Source organism: Spermophilus citellus (assembly GCF_964194105.1).
Source record: "Spermophilus citellus genome assembly, chromosome: 2".
NCBI classification, from domain to species: Eukaryota; Metazoa; Chordata; class Mammalia; order Rodentia; family Sciuridae; genus Spermophilus; species Spermophilus citellus.
The window spans coordinates 62215760-62229706 of NC_138183.1; the positions used below are offsets into that span (position 1 = coordinate 62215760).

The 13947-nt window shown below is 38.6% G+C and overlaps 1 protein-coding gene across 3 annotated transcripts in view; it reads left to right on the top strand.

Moving 5' to 3' along the window:
• Positions 1-584: 584 nt before the first annotated feature.
• PTPRD (protein tyrosine phosphatase receptor type D) overlaps positions 585-13947 on the top strand; it is a 507860-nt gene continuing 494497 nt past the window's right edge. For all 3 annotated transcript variants that reach the window (XM_081282603.1, XM_081282605.1, XM_081282604.1), the window contains exon 1: positions 585-866. The gene's annotated coding sequence lies outside the window, so the exon portion shown is untranslated. The remainder of the gene's footprint in view (positions 867-13947) is intronic.

Consider the following 13947-nt stretch of genomic DNA (forward strand, 5'->3'; position numbering starts at 1 on the left):
CACTAGGTTCACGCCGGGTCCAAGGTCTGGGCTGGGCTGGCCATCCCACCTCTTGGCCCTGGACTCCGCTCGCTCAGGCTCTCCTCCGGGCGTCGCCGAGGCCCCTCTCCCCGCCTCCCCTTTCCCCCTGTGGGCCTCAGTTTCTGGTTACCTCGCGTGCGCTTCACTTTTGGGGGGAAGAAGAGAAGAAGGGAGGGGAGGCGCTGAGGGGGGCAGTCGAGTTGCTATTTGTGGCCAAAGAATCTGCTTTAAAAGAAGCAGCAGCAGGAAGGAGGAAACAGGAGAGGCGGAGGGAGGAGAGGAGACGCGGCCCCGGACCCCCCAGCCGCGAGCGGCGGAGCATCGAGGAGCGGGAGGAGGAGGAAGAGGAGGAGAAGGAGGAGGAGGAGGAGGGAGAGGAGCCACACAGCGGCGGCAGCGGCAGCCGGAGAAGCGGGCGCAGGGCGAGCAGGAGGAGCGGGAGGAGGAGAAACCGCCGCGAAGCCGCGGGCTCTGAAGGGCCAGGAGGACGGCCCGGGAACAGGAGGAGGAGGCGGAGGAGGAGGAGAAGGGGTAGGGGTGGAGGGAGGGCGGGGGGACGCGCTCCCTTGGATGCTGGATTTCGGGATTTTGGACTCACTCGCTGACTCTCCTCCACTTCCTCGCTCTGGACTGGGCTGGCCGCACCAGGACTGGGCGGCGGCGGCGATCAGGGGGGTTCCCGCGGCGGCGGCCGCTGCTCGACGGGATTAAATTGGCCGCCCGGAGGCGGCGGCGCGGGCAGGCGCAGGCTGCGCGGCCGTGGCGGGGCGCGAAGGCGCTGGAGCAAAGTGCTGGTGGCGGCGCGGGAGGCGGTGGCGGCGGCTGCCCGGAGCCAACATGACCAGGTAAGTCCCCTGCCTGACCAGTCTGCCCCTCTGTGTCCTCCCTTCTAGCCGCGCCGGGATCGCCCTGCGCCCAGCCCGGGCTGCCGGCGCCTCCCCGGCCGGAGCGGCACGCTCCCGCGTCCACGAGCCCCGCGCCCGGGCACCGGAGCGCACAGTTTGCTCTTCTCCTGAACCTCCTCGGGCAGAGGTCCTCCCCTGCATGGTTCACTTCTCTCCTGAAACCTCAGACCCCGGAAAGAGGCGATTCTAGAGAATAGGGGTGTCCGGGTACGTGTATTTGTGCGACCCTCCTCCTCTCCTCCCAGGGTGGGCGTAGTATTGGGGAAAAACGGGGAGCGATGGGGCATTCCGACCTTACTCAGGGATTTTGCCACCGCATATTAGATATATAATTTTTTAAAGGCGGAGATTACTGTTTTAAGGAGGGCTGATTATGGTGAGGGGGCGATTTCTTTTTCTTTCTTTCCTCTGAACTAGTGGGGAGAAGGAGAAATAGCAGGAATTAAAGTCTACGCGGCTGCCATAGAGGAGGGGGATTGTTTTGAAGACCTTTCCATGGCAGAATCAAAGCTTGTAGTTCTGCCACGGGAATCTGGTGTACTTAGACATACACTCATTTCACAAGGAAGGGGACGCTTAATTTATAATGAAGACCTAAAGTTGTAGGAAACAATTTGAAAAGAAAGCCACGAACAAACCAAAGAAATTTTTTTTTTTTTGCTTCCTTTAGATTTATTGTAGCTTTTACATAGGCATGTAGAAAACTTGCTTCTCTGCGACATTTATTCTAATTTAAAAACACTAACAAGTGAAATCAGTTTTCTTATGCTTAAAAAGAAATCTTGAACACTAACTGTGAGCTTGGCTTTCATTAATTGGGTGTTCCAGGGTTCCAGATAGTAGTTCTATTCTTCAAAACCGGGACTATCACAATCCGGTTGTATTGTTTCCAGTTCACCTCCCGGTACACTACTTGCCAAATGTCTCCTCTGTTTTCTAAATTTACTAGAGTGATCCCCCAGCCCAGTCTACAGTTTGCATCTTAAGTACCTAGGAAGATCCCTGAGACATTGCTCTCCTTGTATATCCTCTTAAAGTTGTTGTTATTATTATTATTTCTTATACATGTCAGAGACACAGTGCCAGTTACTTAAAGGGCAGCTCACACATTTTGAGCTCTTAGTAACTAGTAACTGCTAGTAATTTGAGACACATTGGCTGTTGGATTTAAAGAGTTACTAATCTGGACTTTACCCTTTGGTGTATTCTTTATAACCATCTTGTAGCTCACCTATGGGGAGTTAGTTCCACCATAGATAGTTCTGACCAACCATTTGGACTATTCTTTCTGTTTCAAAGTGTATCCACCAGCCACTCAACTTGAGTAAAAACCAGGGTGATGTACCAAGATACAACCTTCTGATTTAAAGGAATCTTTCCATGATACCAATTTAAAGATTATGTTATAAGTAATATGATGATGATCAGGAACATACTTAATAGATAGTGTATTTATTTTCAAAACAAATTCTATTAGATGCCTCAGACAGTTATTATAGCAAAGAGAGAACACATTTTCAGTGCCTCAGGTCGGAATTCTTGAAACAGATATCCTAAATGGACAATACAATTTTCCCTACCTCCCACCTCCCATAATTATGTACTGTACTTTGCTTTTCAATGGAGCCAGCAATTCTGTGACAGATTTCTTAAATTCACCCTCATGCTATCAGCTATTATTGTACTTTCAAAGTGTGAAATTGACAAGCTGGTCAGTTTCATGAATTCAGCTGTCAGATTGTGTCCAGTTAAAAATTGCTAAAAGCTGTAAATGTGCCTGCCTGAAATTTTCTTTTGTGAAGGAAAGATAGCAAGAAGATGGGGGCCTTTAGGGGTGTTAATAATTGTATATCTTCTTAAAATAGTTACACTACAAGATGAGTTTTATCACTGGCTGTTGTTGGGAAATATATTTATATTTCTACCACTGTAAAAGTGGCATTTAGTTTTTATCTATATCTCATTGTAAAGAGTGAACACTAGCATAAAGCCTTCAGTAATAATGGTTTGATAGGAATGCAATTAAATAGAAAAAGTGTCTCCCTTTAATATACTTTAATATACTTGAGTAATGAATTGCTTTTATAATAAAATGACATGTAAAGAGGTAGAGGGATTAACCATTTTATTGTGGAGGTTATGTAACACAAATTCTACTTGGGCCAGAGCAATTGTATAGTTAGTAAAGTAATGAAATGTGGCAATATATTTTAATATTTATGTATTATGACAGATAACTACAGATGTAAAACTGTTTGAAGTATTAAATGCAATGCTTTGGTTTGCTTTTTAAGATTGACACTCATTTAGAACCAAAATATCTCAAAGTGGAGAACTCAATTGGAATTCCCTCATCTGCTGCTATTTGGTAAGCCACTAGGGGCCTGTATAACTGTTCTTATATCCAGGAGGTATCCTGGTATGGCAAATGCAAACCCTTCCTAGAGAGATATTTAAAAAATTTTCAAGTAGACCATCCCTCAAGTTTTTGTTGTTTTCTTTTTAATACATGAACTCCTGCTCTGATATCAATCATAGAAACTGAAGGATATTTCAAGAATATTATTTAAGGCTTCTCAGACACTATGGTGGTTCAAGGGGGGTTTGTCATAGACAGGGTAAAACAGAAGAGTTATTTGTGCAGATTCTTATGTGACCCCAGTTTCTCAGTGTATGGTAAGAAAGAGCATTAATAACTTCCTTATTGGATTGATAACGGTGTTATTTGCATAATGTAGGGTTTAAAAGATAAATGAAGCAAGATTACTTTAAGAGAAGTCTAGTCATAGATTGATGGTGTGATTAAACTAGCTTTGTAAGTGCTGTGCAAGTTTGTAGGGAAGGAGAATCTGACACTGTGACTACAGTGTAGTCAGCACTTGAGGGACCTGGACCGAAGATGCACTATACATTTTTAAGTGTCAGTTTCACAAATTTGAAATCGACCAGCTGTGCCAATCTTGATAGACACTGGGCAATAAGGTCAAGTATACTTACAATGTTCTTTTGTTGATTTTCAGTTTTTCAAACTGACAAGGTGACTATTTGTAAGAGCACACTAAAAGTATTTGCATATTGGATTTCCTTCAGGCCAAACTTGATATATCAAGCCACTGAACAATTCTGTATTTAAGAAGATTCTATGGATAAATAAGAATTCATTAGCATGATTATATATGTAAAGTACCGCTTAAAGAGAGATGAATTCCTCAAGGTGATTTTGTTTTAAAATCACCCTTTGTTAGTTTCATTGTGTGTTTGGGAGTAGTCCAGAGTTGAAGCCTCTAAACTCTTAACTTGTGATCCTGAGAGCATCAGACTTAAGGTTAATATCTTCAAAAGCTGTACATATAACCTTTGGTTATGGTACCTTTTAATTTCCTAAAGTTTCTGGGAATCTTAAAAATGCACTTTGCCTTTGATATAGTGTATTTAGTTTAGTGAACAAAAAAATATAGTTTTAGGATTTGTGTTACAAGTTCAGATATATAAAGTGCTAAATATAAAAATACAGTTATTAAGTTTACCCAGACTATTCAAATAACACTTTATCTTTTCCTATTTTCTTAAAGGGACAGTAGTTTTTGGTTGAAGGTGAGGCTGAGTAAATGAGTTAATGTGTTAAACCTGTCTTACTGTGAATCTCTTATTGCCTTGTGGAGTTTCATAGCTTTTCTTTGCTTAATCTTGGTACTGTATAGTTTCTTTGAGAAAATCTTTGAAGAAAGCTACTTACTTGTGTGATGGTATAGAGGCAAATTGCAGCCTGGAGCAAAATCAGTGTTTAAAAACATTCTGTTTTATATTATCAGTGTTTTGCCAAGAAAGAGCAAAGAGAAAAGTTCTCTCTGTGAACTCAAAGATTGAGGATTCCCATATAGCACATCCACTGAAGAAATCTGATAATGTGGAAGAAGATTGCTTAGAAGGGATTTGTCAGTAAATTTTATTCCAAAAAGCATCACTTGTTTAAGAAGCTGTAATTTTGTAGCACAGTGACATTTCTACCAAAGGACAGGTTTGTTTGCAGATATTTTCTATATGGATAATCTCATTTGCTTCTAATCATGAGTTGGTCACACTTACTAAAATGCCATCCTTGGCTTACATTTGTTTTGACAATGAAAGTGTCCAGAATCTCCCTTTTAAAAATATAAATAGAAGTGCATTCTAGCTCTCCACAATCAAAGCCCTTAAGAATAAGAGCTAGAAGAATATATGACGTGTGCTCACTGATTGTTCATTATATGAAATCATAGCCTCAGATGTAAAAGTTCAGTACTTCCTTTGTGTCATAAGTCTTGGAAAGGTCAAAGAACAAATGCTTATATGTTACAGTAATCTCTGACCTAATGTAACCTAAATATTAATGTTGTGACAATACTCTGAGGCTGAAGCATTAATGATACAGCATTCTTACAACACATATTTCATAAAATTAAATTTAAACCTTATGTCTTTCTTTTCACCTTTAATACATTATTTATGCTTTCCTATAATCAACAATCACTTTGCATTTTCTTCTCTTAATATTTTACTCATAAAATATCTTTAATACTTAGATGTTAAAATATTATGTTTATGTATACTACCACATTCCTAAAAGGGTTAAAAAACTCATAATGGGAAAAAGGACTAAATTAACAACTACAATGTTCCTCCACTTCCCTTTCAAAATAATTAATTCAGTAGCTTTCTGTTCATTATTTTCTGTTTGATGCTTAGATATATTTAACAGGTCTATATCAAATCTAGTCAATTGGTGTACAGCCTTTTGAAAACTAAAAAAAATTAAAAAAGCCTTTTTATGGCTTTTTAACCTCTTCTGTTGTCCAGATGAAATTCTTACACGTTATAGACAATAAGTTAAATGAAAGAGCTGAATATTTGGAAAGGTAAGGAAGTTTGTGCTGTCTGTAAGCTGGTAGGTCAAGGGTATCGGTAGGCGAATAGTATTGAGGCAACTTGGATTTTCCTCCCTCTCCACCTGCAGCAGACAAACCTTGCTTTCCTTTGTAAAATGGTTGCATTTATATGGCAGGCCCCTCTGGCTCCTTTAGCATTTCCAAACAAAATGTAAGAGCCAGAGCACCATCTGAGCCCAGGCTTTCTTTGACTTCTTTGAATTCACTAAACAGAAATGCTACTTAACTTTTGTTCTTCTTTGACATTCAGATAACAATGTCAGGAGCATTGTGACCTTTACCACATTGCTATTTACTGGATTTAACCTTCATAAATCTGTCAGTTTCATGAGATTGATTAAATTTATAAATTCTTAATTGTCTTTTTTTTTTTTAAACGGCCTTTGAGCTTTTTAATGTATCAGTAGCTACCTAAATTGAGATTTGTGAATTGTGTTTAGAAAAAGTGTTTCTCAGGATGGCTTTGGGATTTGGAGAAATTGTACTTTAAGATGTATACAAAGATCATCTGTAATCATTGGGTCACAGGTAGCAAGAAACTTCTTTTTTAAGCTTTAGTGGATGAACTTCTTTTGTACAATATCGGCCAATTTTCTTTTTATGCTTCAGTGAAAAGAACATAAATTTGCTGAAAGAATATCTGTATGTTCACCTTATTATTTCTTGTGATAGCATATTTTAGAGCATCAGTTTTATCATCTGTGAAATGGAGAGAATAACTGTACATGGGGTGAAGATTAAATTAGATGATAAGAATTTGTCTTCTTTTGTATTTTAAATTTTAAAAGCTTTCCAAACGTAGTAGTAGTCTGTGGTGGACATACTATATTCGAAACACTGGTCTATATAATGAAGATCTGCTGTCTTCAACTATTGGCTCTAAATTACTGCCACCTGATTTAAAATTAATATTTGTTGCATATGGGTGCTTGTGTATACTTACTTACTGGCACTCTGTTTTATACTTGCTATAATTACTACAGATTCTGGAACAATCTTTTCTAGCCCAACATGTTTATTGAAGTCTGTGCATGTTAGCATGCCGCAGTACACTGCTTATCTCAGACAGTGTTCAAAGTAAGAGCTAGAAATGATTTTACCTAGAATGTACACAGAATTTCTTTTAGAAGTCAGGAATGTATTCATAGATTCCTGAAGACAGTTGATGTGATGTGGAGATGCAATTTGGGGGAAGAAATGTTTAGAAAAGCAGTTAATGAAAATATTGAAGCAGAAAGAAGTACCTTCCCTGGCCCTTCACTGGTAGTGCATCTTAGAAAGCTGCTTAGCCCTTTGCCCAGTGCAGCTGTCCTTTCCTGAAGGATCAGGTTTCAAGAGCAGTGATGGATGGTGGGTGCCTGTAGCCAGTTGTGGGGTTTGCTCCGAGGTCAAATGTATTGATGGAGGATAGGAATTTACTGCCTTCTGTCTCTCCCTAAGATCCGCCAGTACAATATCACAGGAAGAAATTAAACTACACACATCAATGCTGATCCAGTATCCCATTATAGGTCCAAAAGACATTTGTTTTCAATGTTTAAAATAAAGTTTTTCTTTATCCCCTTTCTGATGCCCATCCCAATGAAAGGGACATATTGAACACATGCTGATGGTTTCTTACTGTACAAGTACATGCTGGACTTCCCGTGAAAACATATTCCAACTACTTGTCATAGGAACATAATTGAAAAATTATTAAAGGATTGTAAAAGAAATTCAAACAATAGTTACCAATTCACACTTCTCTGGTTGAAATAGCTTAGTGCAATTCTTTAGATTTGTGGTTCTTTATTTTATTTTAATTGGGTCTATTGAGATTATTAGGCTAGCTGGGAGTAATAATCTGTTGGAAAATCTTAAATATTCTGAGTACTCATTCGTCATGTAATTGTTTTTTTTTTTTTTTTTCTGGGGGGTTGGAAAGAGTTGTATTTCTCTAGATGAGTAATATATTGGAAGCATCTTCCTTTGGAAATATCCCTTGGATGCAAGTTGATCCTTCCAACTTCCCTTTGACTCTTCATCGACATTGAATTCCATCTTCCTGTGGTGTTTTGACTTCTAGGTCTCCTTCTTCATTCTAGACTCTTCCATTATGGTTGTGTTTGTAGCCTTCTTCTAGTCTCTGCCTGTACTGTCTGCTGGGATAGTCCTAGCCACTTATCATAGAGCTAATAATGTCTCCATAGAGGACCCCAAAAATGAGTTTCCTGGCATCTCTCTGGAGTTCCAGACCTGAAATGCTATCAGCTTGTTGGATGATTGAGAAGTAGAAGACTCTTGTGTATGGCAAACTCTCCATTTCAGAGTTTGCTTTTTTCTTTTTTTAATTTTTTTTTAATTTTTTTTATTGGTTGTTCACAACATTACAAAGCTCTTGACATATCATATTTCATACATTAGATTGAAGTGGGTTATGAACTCCCAATTTTTACCCCAAATGCAGATTGCAGACTCACGCAGAGTTTGCTTTGTATTTGTAAATCCAAAATATTGTCCAGCATCCATGATCAGGTCTACTTCCCCCTTTCTTCCTGCCTCAGTATGTAACTTATCCCTTAACTAGAATCCCTGGTGTCCTGACTTTCTCTTTCCTTCCTTTCACTCCGCTCTGGTTTTGTAGGCTCTATTCCTGTAATCTCTTCACTTTATCACTTCCTCTCCCTTTCTAACTTTACTCTGTGTTTAGATGCTCAGCACTCCTTGTATAGCTTCCTGTGTGGTCTTTGTGTTTCTTATTTCTTCTCTTTCATTCTTATTAAAAACCTGCTTTCTGTATTGCAAATTTTGTCAAAACTACATAATTGCACGCTTAATACCCAGCCCCTCAGTTTCAGCCCTTTCAGCCCAACCCTAATTTGCCTGTTCAGCCTTCTCACTCTGTGATTGTGCAGTATAGCATTCTGTGCAATCACTGAGGAGTCTGTCTGCTCTTGGTCATCTCTTTGGTTCTACCATGACTGTTCTGGATTTCCCTTTTTCTCCTTATCAACTACTGTACCTTGCATACATTGAAAATGTCTTATTTTTCTTTCATTTTTCTAATGCTTAGCTCAGGTGCTATATCCTTTCTTTGATTTGATATGAACTAAAGAGATTTGAGTTGAATTTAACTGAAATCATGAATGCAAGAAATAAAATTATTCATTAGAAACCTTTGATGATGCTCAGCACCATGAGATAGGTATAAAAATCAAAATTCCTTTATGAGGAAAATTTTTCTTTTAATAATCTTGGTATTACAGGTACAATAATATCAGTCAATGCGTAATAGTCACCAAAATTTACTGAGCACTTACAATGTGCCAAGCATTCTGTTCAGTACTTTACTTTCAATATCATGTATAATCTCTAAATAACACTATGCAAATTAAAAGCTTTTAGGTTATAATTTTACAGAAAGGAAAACTGACCCATGGGAAGGTTAAGTAATTTGCCCAGGATTTAATATATAGGTATAATAAATAAAGTTGGGACTTAGGGTGAAGATTTTAAGCAATATTAACATCCTAACTTTTATTTTATTTATTTTTGTAGTGCTGGGAATTGAATCCAGGGCTTTCCATATGCTAGGCAAACACTCTACTACTACTGAGCTACATTCCCAGCCTTTTTTTGGTACTGGGGTTTGAACCCAGGGAGACATTAACACTGAGCTACATCTCCACCCCTTTTTTGATTATTATTATTATTTTTTTTTTTTGAGACAAGTTCTTGCTAAGTTGCTGGGGCTGACCTTGAACTTGTGATCTTACTGCCACAATTGCCAGACTCCCTGGGATCACAGGCAAGTGCCTGGCTAGCATCCCAATTTTTATCATCTCTCTTCTGAACCTCCTTATTCTTTTGTCTGACAAAAAAAAAAACAAAACCAAAAACAAACAAAAAAAACCCCAACTTTTTTTTAAGTGTATCTCACATATACTAGACAAATATACCCAATGGCATGTTGTTTTCTTGGCACAAATTTAGGAGAAATTTTAAGCATTATGTAGGTTGTCTTTTGATCATTTCTGAAGTTTCTTCTTTTCCTTTCTCTGTTTGGAACTTGAGGCACTGAAATGCATCTTTTTACCAAAGGGGCTTGGACTAGATGATCCTTTTTTTGCAGTTGCTTTCCAGTGCTAACATTTTATGCTTTCAGGTTAGTGATACAACTGGCTGAGCTTTGGTCAGTCCTGGAGCAAAAGGGGTTAAATGAGTATCTCCACCAAAAACATTCTTTAAGATCTCAAAGGCTTGTGTTTCCTAGTTATCCAACAGGTAAGAAATCAAAAGCATGTTTTAAAACAGAAACATAGATCCAGCAGGAATATCTGAAGAGTGCCTGCCCATCAAATAAATGAAATTATGCCAAGTGACTGAAATATATGCATTCTACTTATTGGCAGCCTGCCCTATGCAATTTTATCTGGGAAACTTTTGTCCATTATCATGTCTTCCAAAATATTTTGTTTTCATTGTTTACCTGATAATTTCATTATCAATAGCAGATGTGGGATTTGATTAATTTTTTTTCTTCATTTAACCTATTTTTTTTTTGTTGTTGTTGTTAAGGTCTTAGAGGACTCTATCTGATTAATTATGGTTTTATAAATAATAAAATACAGGATGTTATATTTGTTTGATGAATTGGAAAATTATCTTTTCTCCAACAATAAGGCACCCTGAAGTTTTAAATCAGACATGGTACATAAAATAAAGGTACATGGAAAAAGTTTTTTTCTTTTATGGCACTTATATTATCATTTAACCCCCCTCCCCCATTTTCCATTTTTCTAAAATATTTCTCACATGCAAACACTGGCCTATTTAGCCACACACTTTTCTACAAGCTGAGTTCTCACTATAATCTCCTAGAAGCATGGAGCGGGATATGCTACCTTCTGTGGGTCATGTTGTCTTGAGGACTCTTTCACAGGTTCTTACTAAATGCTTTTAAATAATGATACCTGTAAATTAAGAATGACCGATTTAATAAATGCTGATGTGCATAGTCAGATACTGCTTAAATTTATTTGAATCTAACTTTTGGGGGGTTATACATGGACACAATATCTTTATTTTGTTTACTTTTATGTGGTGCCGAGGATGGAACCCAGTGCCTCACATGTGTGAGGCAAGCTCTCTGCCACTGAGCCATACCCCCAGCCCTGAATCTCATTTTTATTATTATCCAAACCCAAACTGAATTTGATTTTCACAATATTCCAATGGCTCCCCACTCCTCTCTGTATAGAGCATGAACTATTCCTTAGCATGGGACACCTGACCCTTGTCCTGTCTCCTGCTCTGCCTCTAGCCACCTTACCATTCTCATTCATCTTCCCCCACCCAACAGACATCTGTTAGAGCCACACTAAAACATTTGTTGTTTCTCAGATGCACCTCTCTAGTTTCTACTCCTTTCAGGAGAATGTCCCCTTCTTTTCCATTTCTGCCTGACTTCTCTTCTTTCAGGTTGCAGCATAGCTGACAACTCTTCTAGGAAACCTTTCCTTTCTCCAGGGTCCAGATATCCTACTTTGTGTGCAAAAAGAGCACTGAATGAATTCTACACATCTACACATAGCATGTGTTATAGTGTATTGCAGTCGCTTATTTATGGTCTGTTTCATTACAAGTACTTAAGGCCAAGGTCAATGTCTTATTCACAGTGTTATCTCCAGCCTTTAGTTCATGGCCTGGATCCACCAAATAGTAAATTTGGGATAATGCAGTTGAGTGTTCTGTGAAGGAGTCAGCATACCCAGGAGAGTCAGGTGGTTAGTTCATGGCCCAAATCTTACACCCCATACATTTTTAAGCTCTACAGTTTATGATGCTATCATCAGATTCTCTTGAGTAATTAATTTAATTTCATTTGAGCCTAAGTTCCACTTACCTAGTTTCTTACCAAACCAAGACAAAGCCAAATCTGAGTAGACTGTGTATATCTACTCATATGCCACCAGACAAGACAAATCTGCCTTTACATCTGGCTGTGGTAGGAATTCCCAGATGCACTTAATTCTGACACATGGTCATTATTGAACCAAAAGCCATTGCCTGGCATGATTATAGCTCTTATTTGTTTTCGTTTTAAGGGGCCTCATCCAGGCTGCCAAATGTACAACAGGTGCCTTAGTTTTATACTTGCCAATCTGTTGTTATTCAAATGACCGCCCTAACAGAGACTAATGGTATCTAATAAAATTGATCTCAGTTCTGGCAAGCCAGGCTCACAAGAGCAAGAGCAGTAGGAACTACAGTGTGGAAATATGCTGGTTGATGGTAAATGCAACTGGTGAAACATGCATTTTTGAGAAGGCAACATATGTCCCACACATCAGCCCCTTGTTTATGTTGAGCCTTGGACATTTTCTGAATCCCGGTGTTACTTGAACACTAGAATTTTCATCATCTAATCTTATTTTAGATGGACTCACTGGGTGGCCTGGGGACAGGACTGGCTGTGCCAGCTTATCAATGAATGGCTGTGCCATGCCTCTAAGGCAAAGCCAGGCAGTCTGATCATGCCAAACAGCTGGCATATAAGACTGCTCCTATTTCCTGTTGTTAAAAATGTGCCTCACTGGTTACATAAGGCCCTGTAAAGACCTGACTGTTTGCAGAGATAGACAGGAGAAGAGCCTGTCAGTTTGCAAACAAGAGCTAATGTCTGGATACTGCATTCAAATGGTGCATATGATTTTGTGACTTTGTTTTCTTGCTTCATGGAAGTACACCCAAGGAAAGCTTTGCTACCAAAGGAAATAACCTCTTGACAACTAGTAATACAAATACAAATATTGCATAGGAACCCAGGACTGTGAGATATATATATATATATATATATATATATATATATATATATATATATATATATATAATTTTTTTTCCTGCATGGATTTCAAAGGCCTCATTTTACTCATTCACCTGCTCCCCCATTAAACATTCATTACACTCAACACTGTTGGATGCAAGGTGCTGTGTGGATGTGAGGATGAGCAGAGCACTGCCAATTGCAGTTTGCATTGGCAAATTTCAGAGATCTGGATTTTTTGGAAAATGCATGCTGGTATAATTTTCATTCTCAATTGGAGAGCTTTGTGTTGTCATGTGGAAAACTACTCAGATTCCACCATGCTAGTAGAGCTCACAAGTCCCTCTAAGTAATAATAATAGTGATGATTACTGGGATAGGAGAGAGTAGTTAGATCTTTAGCTATGGGCACAGCCACTTTTCACTTTGCTCTGCAGTTAATTGAGTTCATGTAATTTCCTGTGACCTAGCATACAGAATAGTTCTTAGGTTAGGATTTGGCTATTATTGGACCATCTTTTTGTATTATTTATACCCATCCTACTTGAAAAAGGATTTGTGGCAGCTATTAAATCATATGCTTCATTATCCTTAATAAATCACCTTGGTAGAGCAGACAATGGATTATTGTACAGATGGTTAGTTTCTATGAGAAATTTTTAAAAATATGCATCATCTTGGCCTCATTTTGAATGATATTTAGTTTTAAGACATTTTTAGAATGATAGAACCCTTTAGGGAGTGTACCACCAAATTATTCACTTCATGACTTGTTTATATTTTTAAAAAACTATACTAAGTAAATGTGATTAAGACTTCTTAATAAATGAATTTAATGGCCAGTTATCTTTTCTAATTTGTCTTTCAAAATAGTCTTTTCATTTTACAGAATAGACACACAGTGATGTATATAAATTACTTATAGGATAGATAAAGGGGAAGTAAAAGATCTCTTAAACATAAAACTCTTTTTCCTTTTGTAATATGTTTCAGAGTGACATATCACCCTTGTTTCCACATCTGTTGGACAGAACCAAGCACATTTCTGATGGCACAGTGGGCCATGTTGTCCTCTTTGTCATGGTGGTGATCTTTTCTCAGGTGGCCAATGGGAAATCTTCAAAGATTCTAAAAAGGACACTAAATTTAACCACATGGATTTTTTTTTTTTTTACCCTCTGAGGAAACTAAGGCCCCAAGAACTGAAGAGCATTCAGTTGACACCTTTTGGGACCCAAGGACAGTCCTTTCTGTGCTGGATACAGGTCCGGTTATACTGTCAGAAATAGGG